Source organism: Puma concolor, chromosome C1 (assembly GCF_028749965.1).
Source record: "Puma concolor isolate L17-30 chromosome C1, mPumCon1.1.hap2, whole genome shotgun sequence".
Taxonomy (NCBI): Eukaryota; Metazoa; Chordata; class Mammalia; order Carnivora; family Felidae; genus Puma; species Puma concolor.
The window spans coordinates 187,382,317-187,405,105 of record NC_141674.1 but is presented as its reverse complement, the minus strand read 5'-3'; the positions used below and the strand labels follow the sequence as shown (position 1 = coordinate 187,405,105).

Genomic DNA, 22,789 nt, shown 5'->3' with positions numbered 1-22,789 from the left:
ATGGATGAAGTTATTATAAATTAGAAAAATGATCATTTTAATCAATTATTATAGCCACTGTTCTGATTTTTATTGCAATTAAGAATTCTAGTTTGATTTTTATCTCTTGAAAAGACTTAAGACATTTGCTTGACTATTGGGTTCACCACATTCTTATTTCTTTTTCTTTGGTGACAGCACAAGCTGGTTTTAGACTTCAAGGAGAAGAAAGTGATGGAGTAATTTCTGAAGTATTTTTAAAAAGGACTTTGTTGAATTTGTAATCAAATGAATATATAAATGGTTCTCACTTTATGTAATAGATGGCTCCTAAGAGACTGTAATAACATTTTTTTTAGGATGACACTGAATCCAATTTCAAAATGCAATGTGAGAGCTATGAGAAAGATTGTATGTGATCAATGAATCTTTTTGTAAAGCAAAGAATCATTTTGAAACACAAATGAGCATCTACCAACACATCTATTTCGCCAGTTACAATTTTAGTGCAGTATGTTTCTTAAAAGTCAAGCACAGCTACAAAGAAATTTTAAATATTGAAAATTTTCCTAGATGATGTTATAAAACTGAAAAATTTGTCCCCAAACTTGATATTAGTGTACGATATTTACAAGCAACTGAAATAGTGAAAGAAATGCACATTTCGGATTGGTTTCCCTGCATTGATAGATAATAGCAAAGAAGTATTGATTTCTACTTGTCCATTCCTTTTTCATTCTTTACCACATGCTTCAAAGGTGTTGGCTTTGAGCCATTTACTCTTTCACACCAAAATTAGATCTTTGAAACACAGGAGAATCTCTCACTTTCTCCCTCGTTCTCTGAGATAAAACAATGAAGGGGCTAAAACCTTTGGCAAGCCTTAGAATCCTTTGTTTCCTTAGTGCTTTGTGAAACGAAGAAAGCGTGTGAAGTTCACATCAGAGAAAGCAAGCTCTACTGACATATTTAGACTGAACTCAAAAGTTTGGGGGGGATTAGAGTTTTTGTCATTTAGTGCTTTAATATGTGGGTTAATGCAATTTCCCCCCATAGCATCTCTGGGCTTTTAGCAGTTCCCACAAATGGGCAGAGCCACTTGACCTTGGGGTGTGGGACTTGGACCCTACATTCTGGTGACATGTGGAGCCAGTAAGATAGCACACTGAAGTGGATTCAGAATGGGGGGCCCAAATCCTAGTCTAAGCTGTGTGACCTTGGATTTTGCTTAGAGGCTGTTCTTCCATGAATATAACAATACCTGCTCTACCCACATCTGGAGACTGTTTGAAGCATCAAATGAGAAAAATATGAAAGGGCTTTCAACAATACAGCAGAGAAAGTGGGAAAATGTGAGTAAGTGGCCTGGAGCCCCATGGTTGGTTGGCCTCAGACGCCAGAGAACTGAATAGAAAAAGGCCTGAGAACGTTCTCCCGGCGACAGTCTCCCCTGTCTACACTTACAAGGCAGGGTGAAGGGACACAGGAGATCAGCAACAGATTTTCCAGGAGAAGTGAAAGAAACCCACAAAGCACATGTAGTAGGAAAGGGATTGACTCTATTTGTCATTCTTCCTGCTCTGTCCTTGGCTGTGGTCTCCCACTTCACACTCAGGCTGAGGGAGGAGACAATGGGTTGTTCTTAAGATGGAGACAAACACTCCTCCCGAATATCTTTGCACCAAGACCCTCTTGTCATGCCCCAAATATAATCAGGGCTACTAAGTGTATATGTTAACCTTCTTTCCTTTTTTCCTTTCCCTCCTGCTCTGCCTCTATTTTTTTTTTGGGGGGGGGTCATGTTTGATTCTAGTGTTTCCTTTTTGTTTAAGATTTTCATTGTGCAATGTAATAGGCAACGAGAAGAGTACATAACATATACATCCAGTTTAACACACAATTTTATAGAAAATACTCCATGTCAGCCCTTCCCAAATCACAGACCCCTTTCTCCCAGAGGTAATATTACCTTGACCTATGATAATTTCTTTTCTTTTTTTTATTATTTTTTTATGTTTATTTATTCTTGAGAGAGACAGAGAGCACGCGAGCAGGTGAGGGACAGAGCGAGCAAGAGAGAGAGAGAGAGAGAGAGAATCCCAAGCAGGCTCCACAGTATCAGTGCAGAGCCTGATGTGGGACTCAAACTCACGAAACTGTGAGATCATGACCTGAGCCAAAATCAAGAGTTGGATGCTTAACTGACTGAGCTACCCAGGCACCCCTAATTTTTCCTTTTAAAACTAGATTTATATAAAATAGAAAATAGCTTTATATTATGAGTTCCTAAAGAGGAAAGTTTAGTTTCCCCTGTTTTTCAACTTTATATAAACAGAATAATACTATATACATTTTTGTGTCTTTTTCCCCCTTCAGCCTTAAGTTTGTGATTTGAAATCATATTTTTACTACTATCATTTAATGTTTATTTATTTTTGAGAGAGAGAGAGAGAGAGACCCCCGAGTGGGAGAGGGGCAGAGAGAAAGGAGGACAGAAGATCCAAAGCAGGCTCTGCATTGCCAGCCACCAGCCTGATGTTAGGCTTGAACTCACGAACCATAAGATCATGACCTGAGCCGAAGTAGGACACTCAACCAACTGAGCCACTCAGGTGCCCCCTGCAATCATATTATTGCACATCTTTATAAATAGTTTACTTTGTTCTTGTATAGTATTCCATTACATGACCCTACCACAACTAACATATCTATTCCACTCATTAAAGGACAGTTGGGTTGCTTTTGTTTCTGGGTATTACAAACAATGTTGTGATGAGTGGATTAGAATTGCTGGTAATAGATGATCTCAAAACTGGTTTACAAAGTGGTTGTACCAGTGTGTATTCTCACCACATACAACATGTAGGAGATTCAATTGCTCTACTTTACAACACCTGGTATTGTCCACCTTTAAAATTGTTGCCCATGTGTTGAGAGTATAATAGTACATCATCGAGGTTCTGATTGTCTTTTTCTGATTTGTAATTTGCTTTATTAAATAGTGATAATTCCAAACCTCCTCGGCCTTATTTATCTCCAGTCCTCAGTCCCTAGGCTCCAGCCCCTACTTACAGTTCCCAAGCTGTCATGCTCTCTTTCACCCTTGGGCCTTTGCACAAACTACTCCGCATCTCTGTCTCTCTCATGTCCTGCTCATGGTTGTCTCCCTCAGGTGTTCTCTTGGATATCGTGTGCCTGCCCGACTCTTTAAGCCCTTCCTCTGCACCCCCAAAGCACCTACTAATTGGCACACAACACAATGCTGGCTTAATTCTCCTATATTAGGCTGTGAGCTTTCTGAGGGCAGGGGCCATGCCTCACTCCTCATTTATCTCTAACTCATAGCTCACACAATGACCTAGCTCACAGTGGACACTGAATAAATACTTGTTGAATATCACAAATTGAATAACACATAAAAAATTCAAGTGTTTAAATTCTTAGTGGAACTGAAGTTGAGTTTCAACCGAATTGAAAATGTACTATAAATTAATGAATTGAGGAACTCAAACCCTAAAAAACAAAATGTACCTCTTTATCATTCTACGATCCCACTAAAATATTAGTGACTTAAACTCCATTCATACTGAATTTTGAGCTGGAAGGGAACTTAGAGATCATGTGGCATACATGTGTCATTTTGCAAATAGGGAAGTACAGACGCAGAGAAGTCAACATGCACATGGCCACACAGCTAGATAGAGCTGGGATTGCCATTCCTGGATTCTAAGTATGTGCCTTTCATCTCAGAAGTGGTTTGTTATCAAGTGAGGGAGAAAAAAGTGTGTTTCATCTGGAATAACGTAGTGTACATACAAAGGAATTCAGCGAGTTAGGCCTAACTTTTTATATCTGGGTGTGACTACTACTGGTAAGCAGTATGAGTAGGAGCCATTAATTACAAGGTTCTGAACCCCCGACAGTACCTGATTCCATGCTGAACAGGTAGCGGTTGTTCTGAAATGATTTGTCTGTAGAGTTGGGCTGGGAGCTCTGGGCCAGGCTGCAATAACTACTAGAAGTGGCTCCTGGGTCACTGGGCCATCAGTTACCTATCCATCTCTAGAGTCCACCGCTGCCACTGCTGGTGGCCAGAGCAAGGTACAGTGGCACTGGGGAGGGGCCATCGTGAGCTCCTCTGGCTAAAGTGGCCCCTGAGCTGAGTCTTCCTGGTATAACTGTATCTTGTAGGTAACCCCATTGTTCACTACACACACACACACACACACACACACACATACACACACACATCACCTCAGCTGGATGCTGGGACCAGGGACAGACAACTTAGAATGCTACCTGTCAGTTTCTATGACAAATTCATCCTGTCATACAATTTAAGGAGATGTCAAGCAGAAAGAAGTTTTTCTAAATTATTTAACTAATAAACGCAAGCACAGCTGAGCTCCTCAAATGTGTCCTTTTATGATTTTATTGAAATTCATATTGTTCCCAAAGAGATACTGTCCAGCCATCTTAACCCCAGGGAAAATGACTGAACAGGAATCTTTGGGGGAAGCAGACCTAGAAAATGCCAGGGGCTCTTTAGTTGTAGTACACTATTATGCTATGAGTGCATTTAAACAGTGTAATAATCAAGATGTGGTTCTGGTACCTGCTGGCACTTCGACATTAGATGGGCTATTCTGCTAATTACTCCAATTGAGGACTGCCTACTTGACTTTTTGAGTTCCTTGATTTAGGATGTTTTCAGATTGAGTGTTTTCTCTTCCAGTGTCTGCCTCTGTTCCGAATCAAGCACAGAAAGGAGCCATAACCCAGAAAGGATGCAATGAGATACACTTTTTTGCCCTGAGGATACCTAAAAATTGGTTAGGATAAGTTTTTTTTTTTTTTAAACAAATACCATCATCCTATTTCATTCTTTGATTCAAGATATCCTGTTTTAGGAGATGATCAATGAAAACTGGTAAGAACTATACAAATGTAGCAATAATATAATGTTAAATGGTAATTCTTATTATGATACACAATTGAGAATGAATACCAAAATTGCATTACATGAAAAAAATAACAAGATGGTTGTATCTCCTAGGTCATGTTTTTGTTCAGGGCTTGGGAGTTTTCATATAAAATCCAAATGATTAAGAGTTCCTTTCTGCCATCTTTAGACATGTCTTCATGTGACTTGATAGGAACACCAGAAAGTCATGGGCATGACACTCCTGGCCAATACTATCCAATGATTTTCTTTCCAAGAAAATAAATATACAGCATAAAAATCAAGATCTTTTTTCATTTCAAGGCACCCTTTGATATTACTGTTACACTGAAATTCTTCCTCCCCTATCGACCTGACCCTCCACATTCTCAGCATTGCTTTTCAGCATGCATATCCCTCTGCAAGCCAGTTGGAATTTGGCCTGGAAAAAAGACATATGGGCCTGCATGAGGTTATAAAATCTGGCTTGGAAATCCACAGCTTCTTATAAAAACACTATTTTTTATAAATGTACCATTTTAAGGAAGATGGTTACTAAGCAACCTGATTTAAATTATTATGAGAAATGGGAGGAAATTCTTCCATTAGGTCTGTTTTTACTTAGGTCAAAAGTTTTGGGGCTTTTTTACTTTTTTTTGGCCTGTGTTGGTTTTGAATCTATTTTTCCTTCTTTCTTTTTAATGCACATATACTGTGTGCCAGTTAAACAATGGGTATTAGGCTATGTGAGCCCCGTGGGCAAAACAGTGGAGATGAGTTATCCTACAGACCATGCCCTTAAGGAGCTGGGGAGGAGGGAGGGTGTGTGTCCTACTAGCTCTTTGTGGCACTAACCCCCTCAAATTACTGAATTGTGAAGAGGGAATTTCAGATGCTTGTAGACGTCCAAGGCTGCAAATCCATGTGAGCCTCTTGAAGGCTGAGGCCAGCTCTGGAAGGACAGGAGCAACTTCTCTTTCCTGTTCTCAGGCTTCACATTTCTCTCTGCTCAGTTGCTTCATCATTCACTCTTTGTGGGTTGGATTTTTCTGATTCTCCATGAATATAATGGACAAAGTCAACCAACCGTTCTAAATGTCTTTTGTTATTGTTATGGTAAAATACACATGGAATATGCATGGAATAGCATTTGTTGATTTGGTATGAATACATTTGAGTAAAGATTGGAATAACTTTAGGAATACACACACCGTGAAATTTATCATTTAAATCATGTTAAAGCATACACTTTGGAGGCATTAATTACATTCACAATGTTATGCAACCATCATCATTGTTAAGATCTAAAACTCTGTTATTCTCCCAAATAGAAACCCCATACCTCTTAAGTAGTCACTCCCTATTCCCCTCATCTCCAAGTCTCCTGCAACCGCAATCTCCTTTCTGTCTCTCTGGATTTATCTCTTCTGCGTATTTTATATAAGTGGAATCATGCAATGTCTCTTGTGTCTGACTTCTTTCACTTAGCATTATGTTGTCAGCATTCATCCATGTCGTAGCATGTGTCAATATTTGATTCTTTTTTATGGCTGAATTACATTTCATTGTATGGATATACCACATTTTGTTTATCCATCCACTGATAGACACTTGGGTTTTTTCCACTTTTCGGTTATTATTAATTATGTTGTTATGAACAGTCATGTACAAGTTTTTGTGTGAACACCCATTGTCAATTCTTTTGAAGATGTACATAGGACTGGGGTTGCTGGTTCATATTATAATTCTATGTTTGGCTTTTTGAGAAACTACCAACATTTTTTCCACAGCAGCTGCACCATTTTACGTTGTCACCAGCAATGTGTGGGGGCTCCAATTTCTCCACATCCTTGCAAGCACTTGTTTTTTTCCTTTTTTTTTTTTTATTATGGCCAACCTAGTGTGTGTGAGTACTATGTCATTATGATTTTGATTTACATTTTCCTCATGACTAATTATGTTAAGCATCTTTTCACATACTGGTTGGCCATTGGTATATCTTTGAAAAAAGTCTATTCAAATCCTTTGGCCAGTTTTCAATTGAATTGTTTGTCTTTCTGTTGTTGAGTGGTAAGAGTTCTTTATATATTATGCATAATAGACCCTTATGCAACTGTCTTCTTCCATTCTGTGCATTGTCTTTACATGCTATTGAAAGTGTTGTTTGATTCCAAATGTATTTTAAATTCAAGAACCAGTAGAAACTCATTTGCTTCTCTAGGTTGCAACTGCTGGGAAAGAAAATTGACTTTGCCCAACCAGAGACAGGTATCCACCTATGGCAGAATCAGTTATGGCCAGGAGGGTAAGATCATATAGTACAAATTAGGCTTCTGGGTCTACTTCTTTTGGTGGTGGAAACATAGATACACATATGCTTAAAGAGGAAATCATGATGGCAAATAACCATAGTTCAGTTTTTTAGCAAACAATAAGGGTAGTTCATGGTAGAGGTAAAAAAAAAAAAAAGTGCTGTAGGACTTGAAGGGACATATAATTTCCAACTGAGAGGGTCAAGAGAAAGCTTCCTGGAGGTTGCACTTAACTGGACTGGCTCGATAGACAAGATTTGTTCATACTGGAGTGGAAAGAAAGGTATCAGTGCAAGCAGGAAGCGTAGAGGGATTCAAAGTCCAAGTGGAGAGACACAGATTTGCTGGAGACTGAGATTTAAGACATAACGTTATTGAATCCATGAGAGTTAGTGATATTGCAAAGAGAAAACAGAAATGAGAAATAAAGCAAGGCCAGATGAGGCGAGTCTTGGTGAGGTGTGGAAAGATGATGACAATGAAAGATGAGTTCATGGAGAAGGCTTACTTGATCAAATTCTACTTTGGCCATGGGGTCTTTTCTCGTATATTTAGTTCCATGTATCTCTTTCCTGCTCTAGGAACCCCAAACCCCATGTGCTTTCTTTCCTCTGAGCCCACAGAATTCCTTTCTCTAAGATTCACCTGGTAATAGTCTTGTATTACTACTGGACCTCTTGCTTTCTATTGCTACTCATTCTTCCATACTGATTTCTTTCGTTCTCGTCTCCCCAGCCAGTCTATGCACTCTTAGAGGGCCCATTGACATTTTTACTCCCTGGTACAGTGTTTTGCATAGAATTAGTGCTTAATAATATTTGTTGATTTGGTGGGAGTACAAAATTCTAATAAAGATTGGAATAACTTTATAAGCTACTCATGGGATGCTTCTTTAAGCTCTTTTGTTCTGTGCCATTAATTTTTTCTCTATATGTCTTGCATGAAATAGATCTCGTGTTAGCATAGATGGGGACATGTTATCTATGGCATAATTTTTTCAATAAGCCCGTTCATTCATTACCATTAATGATTTCTCTCCTAAGATTATGAAGAGGCTGGAAAGATATGACAATAAGTGTCAATGCTTTTTCAAAAAGAAAACAACATTTTCAATCTAAAAGATCATTAGTGATACAATGATAAAAGTAAAACTGGAAACTTGAGATAATGTATCATTACTGCTCTGAGAGGTCTAAGATAACAAATTGGAAAATTTGTCTAAAATAATTGCAGGAGAAAGATTGCTATTACCTGCTTTTGTGAGCGAAACAAAGGAAATTACCATTCTTCTTGAGGTAGATATAATTTGTGTGCATCTGGAAATTAATGATATTACAAGATATAATTGCAGAATGTCTTAATTTTACCGCATAATTATCTTCTTTCAGCATTATAGTATATTAGCATGGTAAAAATTTAATCTATAGAATTCAAAACAGACAAAAGATTTATGAAGATTTTTTTCCCTTATGAGAAGGTGAACAATCAAAGAGAGCAAAATACGCTCAAAAGATGCTCTTGCTACAAAGCAAAAAAGCTTAAGAAAACAGAAATCGATCCTAAAATGCCCCTAAACATGACTGTTTTGCTTCAGCATTTATCTCTTATAGGCATTTGCCATTTATATGGTCATTTGAGTTCAGCTGCTAGACTCCCCTAGAGAAATGATGAGAGAGGCAAAACATGGGAAATGGAGACAAAAAGAATTATGCCCAAGTTCACATCTAACCTGCCATGGTCACCACTGACTTACATTTCCACTATTTTGAGGTGAAGGCTAGATAGCCGTTCATAAGACACCATGTGAGTCATAAGTGTTGGGAAATCTCTTAAGTTTCCAAGACAATATTATTGCAAATGGGCATTTCCAGGTTCAGAGATAGTTACTAGGAAGAGCACTGGGAAAGGAGTAAAAAGTTCTATGTGCTACTTTGAATTCTTTTACTAAATAATCAAGGGGAATGGAGAATTCAGTAAACGTCATTAGCTCAGTTTCCTCCCCTTTGAAGAGAGAGACATGATACATAAGGGTGGCAGATAAGTTTTATCCCAACTGCCGACCTTTTGATTTGATTTTATTTTTTTTTTTAATTTTTTTTTCAACGTTTATTTATTTTTGGGACAGAGAGAGACAGAGCATGAACGGGGGAGGGGCAGAGAGAGAGGGAGACACAGAATCGGAAACAGGCTCCAGGCTCCGAGCCATCAGCCCAGAGCCCGACGCGGGGCTCGAACTCACGGACCGTGAGATCGTGACCTGGCTGAAGTCGGACGCTTAACCGACTGCGCCACCCAGGCGCCCCCGACCTTTTGATTTTAATGGCTTCCTGAAGTACTGTGTTGAGAAGGATCCTGAGGCCGTTTACAGGCTCCGTGACAGAGACTTGTGCACAATTAACGTTTGGGTCAAGCGGTGGGTGGGGAATGGTCACGTGGGAGCCTTGAATTTGTCAGTTCTGAATCGCTAGGATTTGGGGGCGTGTCTGAGAAGGCTTAATTCTGACTCACAAGTCCTCAGTCTATAGGACTTCTATGTATCTCTGTTTTGTGACCTCTGGGTCCCCTCAACATCTTCTTTTCTGATTGCCAGGTTGAGATGTTGGCTGCTGCTGTTTCCGTGAAGCCTGCAGTCCCAGTACCTCATGGGAACATATGCTCCAGGGTGTTTTAAATGCAATCCTTCTGCCTGCCTTGTTTCAGTAATTTAGTTCAACAAATTTTCTATGTGCTAGGCAGTCTGCTAAGAGGCTGTAGTTGCCCTGCAGCTGTTTGGGAATCCATTCTCCACAAACCCCACAGCCCCAAAGAGCTGTAATACTGGTTCGAGTGCTGGGAGGTGAAGGGCTCCTTATGTTTGACAGCAAGGAATAGAGAGAGGCTCTCAAAGTCATTCTCGGAAGGGGACAGGGATTAAAAGACATGCAATAAGCAATCTTGCAGGGCTCAAGGCAGAAACTGAAAGAGAGTAAGGCTTCTGGGATTCTAGATTTGAAGGATAGCAAAGTCCTCAGATCCCCCTTTCTGATTGTTCCCAGCCCTTTTTCCTTGCCCCAAATCTATGTTGGATGAGCATGCCCAGAAGGGCCCAGAAGGGCATCTTTCCTGAGATGGGGTTGGCTTGCACCAATGTCAGAGGCAGAGAGCTACTCAAATCCTCCCAACACGTTTCTTCTCTCCAGGATGGTCAGAACATCATTTCCTCTGTTCTGAGGCAGTTCTGGAAAGTTCCCCTTGTCTTTGTTCAAGGTGAGATAGTTGCTTGCATTGCTGACACCCTGGATTTGGCATCACTTTTGCACTGACCTCTCTCTGCACAGTCTTGGAGGTTGCTAGGGCTTCAGGTCTCAGGAAACCTATCCCTTACTCTTGACCTGGTTCTTGCTGTCCATTTGATATGCCCTAATCACACTCCCTGGCCAGCTGGAAGGACAGCACAGGACCTGGAAAGCTGCTGCCATGGGGGAGGTGTGAGGGGCAGCAGTGAAGCCTTGGAAGACAGGACAGGTTTTGGAGGTAATTTTTTTTGAGAGAGAGAGAGAGAAAGTAAGAGTGAGAGCGGGGGAGGGGAGAAGGAGAAAGAGAATCTTAATCAGGCTCCGCGCTCAGCACGGAGCCCCACTTGGGACTCGATCTCACCACTGTGAGATCATGACGTGAGCCAAAATCTAGAGCCTGATGCTTCACCAACTGAGCCACCCAGGCACCCCTTGGAGGCAATTTTAAAGAAGAACAGCTCAGTTGTGATGCCTGACAGTGTGTGCAGAGTGGGTGGGGATGCAGGGAGGGTGTTTCCCCATGGCTATAGGAGTCAAGAGTGGCTGAGTGATGGAGATGATATGGTTGAGAGCTGAGAAAGTAAGCAGGCGGGAGAGCAGAAATGGTAGCTGTGAGTGTAGCTAAACATAACAAAGCTTGATTTGTTGGTTTTTTACACCCATACCCACAGGTTATATTTTAGTTGGATTGTATTTTTTTTTAAACCTTTCATGTGAAAGTCAATTGTTAGGCCATCTAAACGTGCACACCCATCAAAACACCACCAGAAAGGGTTCCCAGGCTAGTGCCCAAAAAGTCTGTTTAGGATCATAAAGATGAAAGAGAGCTTGGAAATCACTGAGTAGCACACACCAAGGCAGAAAGCATGGGCTCTGAAGTCAGACCACATTTACTAAGTAGGTAACCTTATGGGGTATGTAATCCCACTAGGCCTCATTCTCCTTATGTATTACATGGAACAAAACCAGCCTCACAGGCTTGTCATGAGGATGAAATGAGACGATCCTGGGCAATGTGTGAAAGCTGAGTTGCTTGTTATTCCCATCACCACATCGTGTTATGTGAAAGAAACCTCGGGTCTGTCATTGACAAGTAATTGAGGCTTTGCTGGGTCATCCCAAGGGCTAAGGGATTTGATGCACTTGTGTTTCTACAACACTAGAAGCCCAAGAGTTGAGACTGTGATCACACATATGCCACTATTTTCTCCCCATCATATAAAAGAATAGCATAGAGAAATGATGAATGCCCAACTAGAGGAATTATTACTTAATCTGACCTCTTCTTTTTTACATCTACAGAAACTGGGGCATAGGGAGGTGAAATGACTAGGCTCAAGGGCCCCAGCTAGACTGTGGCAGAACAGGAACTAGGAACCAGGTATTTCATGGTTAAAGCGGCTTCTTATTGTGTCAACTTGCGTGTCACAAAATAAGGCAGGGGCCAGTGGGATCAACTTCCCCACTACTTGTAGACACATGATCTCAAGAACACTCTTGGAGCTCAAACTGGGAATACCAGCTGAATGCCCAGCTGATCCAGGGACAAAGCAACAGGGATTTGGGTTCAGTTTTTAGAGGGTGTGGGGCTGGTACTCTACTGGGCAGAGGGGGTGTGGGAGTCTGGCGATACTGGCAGGTAGGAGGTGCAGAGAGCAGTGATGGCAGCTGATATCCATGAAGGGGCAGCACATCTTTGGTGCCCCGAATGGGAGAGCTTGGATTAGGCCAGGGAAGAGAGTCCCACAAAAGTAGTACCGAGGGTTTGGTGGCAGAGATGAAAGAGGATGGCTGATACTGTCATTCTGTGGACAGGTTGCTCCTAACCAGGGTTTTTATATGTAGGGAACTGCAAATGGGGTATACCATGAAAAAGAACATCACACCTCAGCTCGTCCATATCATCAGGCACTCTGGTTACAGAAAGGAGGAGGGATCACATATTTAGTGAACGTTCACTATGCAACAGATGTGCTAAGCCCTGGACACACATACCTATCTGTGGGGGATATGTTCCTGGACCCCCAGTGGATGCTTGAAACCTCTGATAACACCAAACCCTATACGTAGTATGTTTTTTCCTATATGTACATACCTATGATAAAGTTTAATTTATAAACTAGGCATAATAAGAGATCAACAACAATAAAACTAGCACACACAATTCATTCTTACTGTAGATCTTAGCTACCTAAGCATACGATTGCTTTTTCTTCCTAAAGTTGAGAACTGCCATCTTTTCACTCAAAGAAAGCTCTTCATGGCTTCTCCTTGGCCATGAATTGCCAACATTACTACTCTTGTGCTTTGGGGTTATTATTAAGTAAAATAAGGGGTATTTGAACACAAGTACTGCAATACCTAGGTGGGTGGTCTGATAACCAAGATGACCACTAAGCGACTAATGAGCAGGTAGTGTGTATGGTGTGGATACGTGGGACAAAGGTACGACTCACATCCCTGGTGGGATGGTATGAGATTTCATCATGCTACTTAAAATGGCATGAAATTTAAAACATATGAATTGTTTATTTCTGGAGTTTTCCATTTAATATTTGCAGACCACAGTTGACTGAAGGTAACTGAAACCGCAGAGAGTGAAACCGTGGATAAGGGGTACTTCTATACTCCCTCTGTCCTCACAAGCTGATTGGAACAGTTGACATCACTGAGACCCAGAAAGAGTCCAGTGGCCACGTCCACAAAGACAGTTAGTAGCAGAACCAAGAAGTGAGCCCAGACATAGCTCTGCCTGAAACCTCAGCTCCTTCTGCCCCATGCAGGCTCAGAGATAACCAAGCCCCTTCTAATTTGACCCTCATTTTGAAAATCTGAAATTCTCTAGTTGAATCTCCTGCCTCAGAAAGTCAAATATACTTGCCTTGCTTCTTCATTATATTCTCTGTCACAGAATCACAAGTCCCATAAGGCAGTGAGGCTCAGTGGGGGAAGGGTATAACACAAGCATTTCCACAGCTGCCTAACATTTGAGATTCTCCCTCTTGGAGAAAAGCCAGGTGTCTTTGGGAGATGGGATGGTAGGGTGTGGTTTGAAAAATGTTTGCAATTTCACTCTTCCACTGTCTCTTCAGTACCAGGTGCCCTCATAAGTGAAAGCCAGCTGTCCTGACTCTTCACTTCCTCCCTCCTCACAAAAAGCTACCAGTTTTCATTCATTCAGTTAACAAATATCTATTATGCCCTTATGAGAGATGATGATAAATATCACAAGCATTTAAAATGTGCATTTCTTTTGAGCAATTATTTCATTTCTATGAACTTTTACTAGGAAATATCATGGACTTGGTTATAAGGACGTTCAATTGCAATGTAAAAGATAAAAACTAAGTGGAAAAAACAATAAAATAGAATCCTATACAACACAAAGCATTATTAAATGAAAATGGCAGATTGCCCATAACAGTATATGAATATTACATAAAACAACATACGTATATTTTTGAAATTTAATATGCTATTTTTTAGAGCAATTTTCACAGCAAAACTGAGCTGACAGTACAGTGTTCACATATACCCCCTGCCCTCACATACACAAAGCCTCCTCCACTCAACATCTTGAACCACAGTGGTATATTTGTTATAATCTATGAGCCTACACTGATACATCATTATCAGCCAAAGTCCATAATGTACATTATGGTTTACTCTTGGTACATTCTACGGTACATTATGGTACATTCTATGGGTCTTGACAAATATATAATGACATGTATCTACCATTGTAAAACTATATTTTGAAAATAGGAACACATACTTTAAAGTATTAATATTTATGTTTGGATAACAGAATTGCAGAAGAATGTCTCTCTGTATTTTTTACTCTAGGTATACATTATTTTATAATAAAACAGTAATTTTCAAGAGCCTCTGTTTAAGTAGGGGAACTAAAAGTTAATGGAAGTGTTGCCTTGATGATTACTGGTAGGTGGCAAAAGAAAGTAAGTCCAACTAAAAAATTAAAAGAAGTTAGGTAGAAGAATGAGACTTGATATTTTGAGGGGAAAAGACAAATTAAAAAAATATTAGCAATCTATATCACAAAAAGTTGTTGATATCTAATATCTAAAAACTAAAGGAAAATGCCATTAGCCCTATAGAAAAGTATAGATAATACTTCTATCCATCTTTTTTTTTTTTTTGAGAGAGAGATAGAGAGAGCATGAACAGGGGAGGAGCAGAGAGACAGGGAGACACAGAATCCAAAGCAGGCTTCAGGCTGTCAGCACAGAGCCTTATGTGGGGCTCAAACTCACAAAACGTGAGATCATGACCTGAGCCGAAGTCAGACACCCAACCAACTGAGCCACCCAGGCACCCCTATACTTTTATCCATCTTAAATAAAACACAAAACGGAACTGTAAAAAACCTAAGGAAAGATGCTCAACAAGTATACTGCAAAGCCATTTCTTACCTATCATACTGACAATGATCCAAAAAACTTGACAAGATATTCTGTGATGATTCTGTGGATGTACAGGAAAGTACTAACTCTTTGAACCAGTGGTCCCACTTCTAGGAAGCTATACTAAAAATTCACTAGCAGGGGGCCTGGGTGGCTCAGTCAGTCAAGCATCCAACTCTTGATTTTGGCTCAGGTCATAATCTTGCAGTTGGTGAGATCTGACAGCATGGGGCCTACTTCGGATTCTCTCTCTCTCTCTCTCTCTCTCTCAAAATAAATAAACCTCAAAAAAAATTAAGAAACAAAAATACACTAGAAAAATATAAAATAACATATGCCTAAAGTTTTTTGTTGAGTAACTATTAGACAAAAACTAAAGTAACTCACCACTTTGAGGACGGATGGGGGCCACAGCTACAACAGAGCTTTGAAGACCTGCTCCTGCTCCTGACTCCCCGCTGTTCACTCTCCCCCAGGAACAAGTCAGCCAGGAACTTGCACTGCAGCCATGACTTTTAAAGACCCCGGAAAGACACCCATGGCACCAGAGGTGGCGATTCATCAAATTAGAATTACTCTAACAAGACACAATGTAAAATCTTTAGAGAAGGTATGTGCTGACTTGATCAGAGGTGCAAAGGAAAAGAATCTCAAAGTGAAAGGACCAGTTTGGATGCCTAAAGACTCCAAGAATCAGTACAAGAAAAACTCCTTGTGATAAAGGTTTTAAGACCTGGAATCATTTTTAGACAAGGATTCACAAGTGACTCACTGATCTGCACGGTCTTTCTGATATTGTTAAACAGATTACTTCCATCAGTATTGAGCCAGGAGTTGAGGCTGAAGTCACCATCAAAGCAAAGATGCTTAAATCAAGTTTTTTAATAAACTGATTGTCAGTTGTTAAAAAACAAAACAAAACAAAACAAAACAAAACTATGATAACTCAAATGTCCAAAGATACGGAATTATTTGAAAAGAAAAAAACATGGTACATGCACACAATGAGTCCGATGAGGTTATAAAAAAAATCTTAAGGGAGTTCTCTGCCTATAGTGATGAAGTGGTCTCCAAAATATAGTGTTAGTAAGAAAAAAGTAAGAAAAGTAAAATTTAGAGCACTGTGTTTGCCATGCAATCTTTTATGTAAAAAAAAAATACATATAATCACATATACTTCTATAATTATGAACTAATATACATACATGCATACATATACATAATTGCTAACATTAAAAATAGAACCCTGGAATAATAAACAAAAAAAACTGATGAAAATGATTACTTACATGGTGAAGAAGGAAATAAGGTTAGGGGACCGGTCAGGAAGCTAGACTTATCTGAATAAATCCTGTTTTATATTGGTTGATATTGGAACAATACAAATGTTTACATAATTATAAGGCAAAATTATTTTTTTAACTTTTTAAATGTTTTTATTTTTTATGTTTGAAAGAGAGAGAGACAGAGTGTGAATGGGGGAGGGGCAGAGAGAGAGAAGGAGACACAGAATCCAAAGCAGGCTCCAGGCTCTGAGCTGTCAGAACAGAGCCCAATGCAGGGCTTGAACTCAGGAACCTCGAGGTCATGACCTGAGCTGAAGTCAGATGCTTAACCAACTGAGCCACCCAGGTGCCCCTACAAGGCAAAATTAAATCAAAATTATAAGAATTCTGAAATATAAAAAGACAAAAGAACCCAACTATATCTTTAGTTGGTGGTTTAATTACATAGAAAAAAATTATTTAAAGAGATTTTAAAACATTGTATTTTGGTGGAAGATGGTATATATGTATACCATGGAAAGATATGTCCTATGGTTAGAAATACTTAAAAGTAATAATTGTATTCTTAGTAATAATTTTCTTATGGTTATTTTGAAACATACATACACACACACACACATACATTTTGGCTATGTTTCTTTTAAAAAGTTATCCATAAACATGTCCCATATAATTTGACAGATAAATTTTATCAAATATTCAAGGAATAGATCACCCAAATTTTCCATAAGATTTTTCAAAGAAAAGAAAACTGGGGAATGTTCTCTTTTTTGTGGTAGACAGAATAATGCCCGCCACCAAAGATATCCATGTCCTAACTACTGGAACCTACGAATATTTGTCTCACATGGCAAAGGAACTTTGCAGGTGTGATTAAATTGAGGATTACGAGAGATTATCCTGGATTATGTAGTTCCAGTGTAAATCCAATATAATTTAAAGTACTTATAAGTGAATAAAAGTAGAAAAACCAGAGTGAAAGAAGAAGTGACTGACAACAGAGGTCAGAGTGATGTGATTGCTGGCTGGAAGGAGACCATGAGTCAAGGAATGGAGGTAGCCTCTAGAAGATAGAAAAGGTAATAAAACAGATTCTTTCCTCGAGCCTGTGGAGTGAGCATGGACATACTGACAGCTTACTGTTGGCCCAGTGAAACTCATTTTAGACTTGTGATCTCCAGAACTGTAGGATAAAAAATTTGTGTTGTGTTAAGTCACTGAGTTTCTAATAAATTATTACAACACTAAAAGGAAATGAACACCCCCTCCCCCCCGGGAGTCTTTTAAAGAATAGCATAATCTTGATTACCAAAATCCAAGACAGTATGAGGATGAAAGTATAGAGGCTGATCTCATTCTTGAATAAACATCCTAAACAAAACATTGGCAAAACAAATCAAGCAAGTATTAAAAAAATAAAACATCATTATCAAGTTGAGTTTATCCTAGGCATATGAGGACATTTTATCATTAGAAAAGTTATTAAAGTAATTCACCACCATAACAAATTGAAGAAAAGTCACAAGATAACCTTGATAGGTGAAAAAACTGCATTCAATAACATTTAAAACATATTTATGATTAAAAAGTAAAAACTCTTGGGCCATGATGAAGTAATTAGCTCTTTTTATTGCAAACAACTATAAAACTAGGTTAAATATATTAATAACTGCTTTCAGATGTTGAATAAAAATAACATATGGGGGCGCCTGGGTGGCTCGGTGGGTTGAGTGTCCGACTTCGGCTCAGGTCATGATCTCACGGTCCGTGAGTTCGAGCCCCGCGTCGGGCTCTGTGCTGACAGCTCAGAGCCTGGAGCCTGTTTCAGATTCTGTGTCTCCCTCTCTCTCTGACCCTCCCCCGTTCCTGCTCTGTCTCTCTCTGTCTCAAAAATAAATAAAAACTTTTAAAAAAATTTTTTTAAAAATAACATATGACCACAGTCCCTGAGAGAAGAGAACGAAATGAGATGATCACCCCATGATCAACTTGGCTATTTACCTGGAGGCACTTTGCAGACTGTGGTATAGAGAGCAAGGTCAAACAGCACAGCAGTCTTGCTGAATACAGGAGATAGACATTGGAACTCAGGGCTTTTGAGGTGAGCTAGAATTTACAGAGCAGTATACAAAGAAGAGGGAGCTAAACAGAAAAAGAAGTCTAAACAGGAGATTCTCTGGGTCTTTGACCAAATACTGAGCTGTTCATAGAGCAAGACTCCACAAGCCAGGCAAAAAAAGATGACCCAGGAAGAAAGCAATACGAGTGGACCAACTAATGAACTGAACAATTAGTGGCGCTCACAAAGATTGGGAGGCATTTGATATCCAAACCAGCCAGAACAGAGAGACCTCACTGAACCCACAGGGCATTTGGTAGAGATCCTGCAAAGGAGCTCAAGTGGCCCTAGCTACACCAGACCCATTCTAACACAGTTTAAAGATAAGCTTTAAAAATATAAGGGGCGCCTGGGTGGCGCAGTCGGTTAAGCCTCCGACTTCAGCCAGGTCACGATCTCGCGGTCCGTGAGTTCGAGCCCCGCATCAGGCTCTGGGCTGATGGCTCAGGGCCTGGAGCCTGTTTCCGATTCTGTGTCTCCCTCTCTCTCTGCCCCTCCACCGTTCATGCTCTGTCTCTCTCTGTCCCAAAAATAAATAAAAACGTTGAAAAATAAAAAATAAAAAAAAAATAATAAAAATATGAAGCAGATTCATAAGTAACTAAATACCTGCCCTCCCCAGTCGAGCACCCTTAAAAACAAGGCAAATTCTTGCATTCAACAGTGTAACATTCACAATGTCTAATATCTAATGTACTGAAGATATGCAAAAGAAAATGGCATCCTTAACCAGAAAGAAAATCAAGCAATAGAAACAGACCCAGAAATTATTGGGATGATGGAAGTCATGGAAAAATACTTTATAAATATGTCCAAGGATTTAAAAGACAACATACACACATTAAAGGAATAAATAGGGAATTTCAATAGAGAAAGAAAATTTATAAAAAAAGGAGTTGATAGGAATTATAGAACTGAAAAATATAATATCCAAAATCATTTATTGATTTAATATTATTATTAATAGATTAGACACTGCTGAAATAGTGAATTTGAAGACAGGCAGTAGAATCTATACAAACTAAAGCCCAGAAAAGAAAAAAAAAAAAAAAAGGCTTATAATATCGGACAACATTAGGAGGAGAAAAGAGATAAATTGGGGTAGAAAAAAATGTGAAGAAGAATCAGAAAAATATTTTTAACTGAATGATAATAAAAATTCAGCATACAAAAGTCTGCATTGTAGCAATGCTTAAAGGAAATTTGTAGTTCATACTTTTATTTGAAAAGGGTAAACTATTAAAAATAATGATCAGGGGCGCCTGGGTGGCGCAGTTGGTTAAGCGTCCGACTTCAGCCAGGTCACGATCTCACGGTCTGTGAGTTCGAGCCCCGCATCAGGCTCTGGGCTGATGGCTCGGAGCCTGGAGCCTGTTTCCGATTCTGTGTCTCCCTCTCTCTCTGCCCCTCCCCCGTTCATGCTCTGTCTCTCTCTGTCCCAAAAATAAATAAAAAACGTTGGAAAAAAAAATTAAAAAAATAAATAAATAAAATAATGATCAAAGTACCAACTTAGGAAGCTAAGCTAAAAAACAAAAGCAAATTAAACTCGAAATAATCAGGAGGAATGAATTACTAAAGATAAAGGCAGAAACAAAATAAAAAGCTGATAATTGAGAAAAATCAATTAAATAGAAAGTTAGTTCCTTGAAAGATTAATAAAATTGATAAGCCCATAACTCGACTGGGGAAAAAAAAAACCCAAACAAAAATTACCAATATTGAGAATAAAAGAACAACATTATAGATCATATAACATTAAAATGACATCAAGAGGATATTATGAAAAAATTTGTCCAAAACATTTGACAACTTATACAAAATGTAAAAATTCCTTGAAAGAAAAAAAGTCACCAAAATGCATACAAGAAGAAATAGAAAATTTGAGCAGCCCTATATGTACCCATTAGACTTAATTTGTAATGAAAAGCATATTAACAACTTCAACTTAAATTAATAAATTGAAAACAAATGAACACTAGATCCAGATTGCTTTACTGTTTGGTTTTTTTAATTTATGTTTTTATGATATAGAGAGGAGAAAACACTTCCCAAAACACTTTATGAGGTCAGCATAACCCTGATAACAAAACCAGTAAAAGACATTAAAAGAAGAAACAATATCTTTCATGAATATTAATGCAAATATCCCTAGCTAAATATTAGCAAATTTAATCCTGCAATGTGTAAAGAGGATGATACTTTATGATGAAATTGGGTTTCTGCCAGGAATGCATGTTGGTTTAATATTCTAAAATCAATTAATGTAAATCATCAAATTAATATAATATGATCATATTAATAAATGCAGAGAAAACACTGGAAACAATTCATTATCTGCTCTTGATGAAAACCCTTAGAAAACTAGGATCAGAGAGAACTTCCTCAATTGATGGAAGACATCTACAAAGAACCTACAGCCAACATCACACTTAGTTGAATACATTTCTCCTAAAATGGGGAACAAGGCAAGGATAGTCAATATCATCACTTCTATTCAACATTGTACTTCAGTTCCTAGTCAATGCAATAAAACAAAACAGACCAAAAAAAAAAAAAAAATATGGATTGGAAAGTACATAATGAAACTTTTAATTAAACTTAATTTTGTATGTAGAAAATCTTAGAGTCTGCAAAAAATATTATTAGAGCTAATAAGTGAGTTTAGCAAGTTTGTGGCATATTCATTATCTATTGTTGCATAACATTACCTCAAAATTAGCAACATAAAACAAAAAACATCTAGTATTTCATGATTTCTTGGGGTCAAAAGTTGAGGCACAAGTTACGTGAAAGAGACACACTTGCAATCTCACTTGTATGGTTGCTGGCAGGATTTAGTTCCTCATGCACTGTGAAGGCTGCCATTTTCCTGCTGGTAATGTTTAGAGACCTCCCTCATTCCTTACCATACAATCGTCTCCATTGAACATATCCCAGCAGAGCAGCTGACTTCCATGAGAGCAAGAAAGCAAATTAAAGCAAGCTAGAATTAGCAACACAAAAGTCAGTCTTTTTGTAACCTAAATCCCATCTCTTTTGCTGTGTTCTATGTGTTAGAAATAGATACTAGGTCCAGCCCACACATAGAGTGAGGGGATGATACAACCATATGAATACCGGAAGAGGGGATCATCACTGGGGGTTATAAGAAGCTGTCTACTATATGCAAGTCACTATATAAAATTCAATTGTATTTCTATATTGTAGCAACAAACAACTCGAAAATGACATTTTAAAAACACCATTTACTATATCATTAAAAATACAAAATACCTAGGGACAAATTTTATGAAATATATTTAAGACTTCTGCAATGAAAACTACAAACCATTACTGAGATAAATGAAAGCAGACCTAACTAGATGGAGAAGTATACCATGTTCATGCATCAGAAATCTCAATATTGTTAAATGTTACTTTTTACCAAATTGATCTGTAGATTCAATTCGATACCAGTCAACATTTCAGCAAGATTTTTGTAGAAATCAAAAAAACTCTAAAATTTATGTGGAAATGCAAAAGACCTAGAATAGCCCAAACAATCTTAACAAAGAAGAACAAAAGTGGAAGACTTAAGCTATTTGATTACAAGACTTAATATAAGTTGAAGAAATTAAGACAGTGTGGTATTCCTGCAAAGGTAGACAAATAGATTAATGGAGCCAAATAGAGAGACCAGAAATAGACTTATGTTTATATGACTTGTTGACTTTTGACCAAGATGCTAAAGCACCATAACACCTTTAACATAAAAGCTAAAACTTCAAAGTTTCTAGGAGAATATATACACACTTAGAAATAAGGAAAGATTTAGAACTTCTGGAAATACCTGACAATTAAAAAAAAAAAAGACTGATAAAATGGAGTAATGGAAACTTTCAAAAGACGTTGTTAAAAAATAAGTAGGTAAGCTACACATTGGGATAAAATCTTTGCAATACATATATCTTACAAAGAACTTGTATCTAGAATATATAAAGACAACTACAATTCCCACGAGTGAATAATAAAAACACACATAACCTAATATCTGAACAGGCATTTCACCAGGTAGATGCACAGTGGCCAGGAAACAAATGAAAAGTGCTCAACACCATAAATGACCAGGACAATTCAAATGAAACTACAATGAGATATCACTGCACACCCACTAGAATGGCTGACATAAAAAAGACTGACCATGATAAGGGGCGCTGGGTGGCTCAGTCGGTTAAGTGTCTGACTTTGGCTCAGGTCATGATCTTGTGGTTCGTGGGTTTGGACCCCATGTTGGGCTCTGTGCTGACAGCTCAGAGCCTGAAGCCTGCTTTGGATTGTGTCCCTCTCTCTCTCTTCCTCTCTCTCTCTCTCTTTTTAAATATTAAAAAAATATATATTAAAAAAGACTGACCATGCTAAATGTTGACAAGAATGTGGAACATCTAGAATGCTTCTACCTTTCTGGCAGGA

General features: G+C 38.6%; 1 long non-coding RNA gene across 2 annotated transcripts in view; it reads left to right on the top strand.

The window, feature by feature from the left end:
- LOC147578617 (uncharacterized) overlaps nt 1-22,789 on the top strand; it is a 182,115-nt gene that overhangs the window by 146,284 nt on the left and 13,042 nt on the right. Inside the window, exon 2 of one of the 2 annotated variants that reach the window (XR_015255423.1) lies at nt 15,409-15,542. The exons of the other annotated variant lie outside the window; for it this stretch is intronic. This is a non-coding gene — a long non-coding RNA (uncharacterized LOC147578617). The remainder of the gene's footprint in view (nt 1-15,408; nt 15,543-22,789) is intronic. 2 annotated transcript variants of the gene reach the window in all.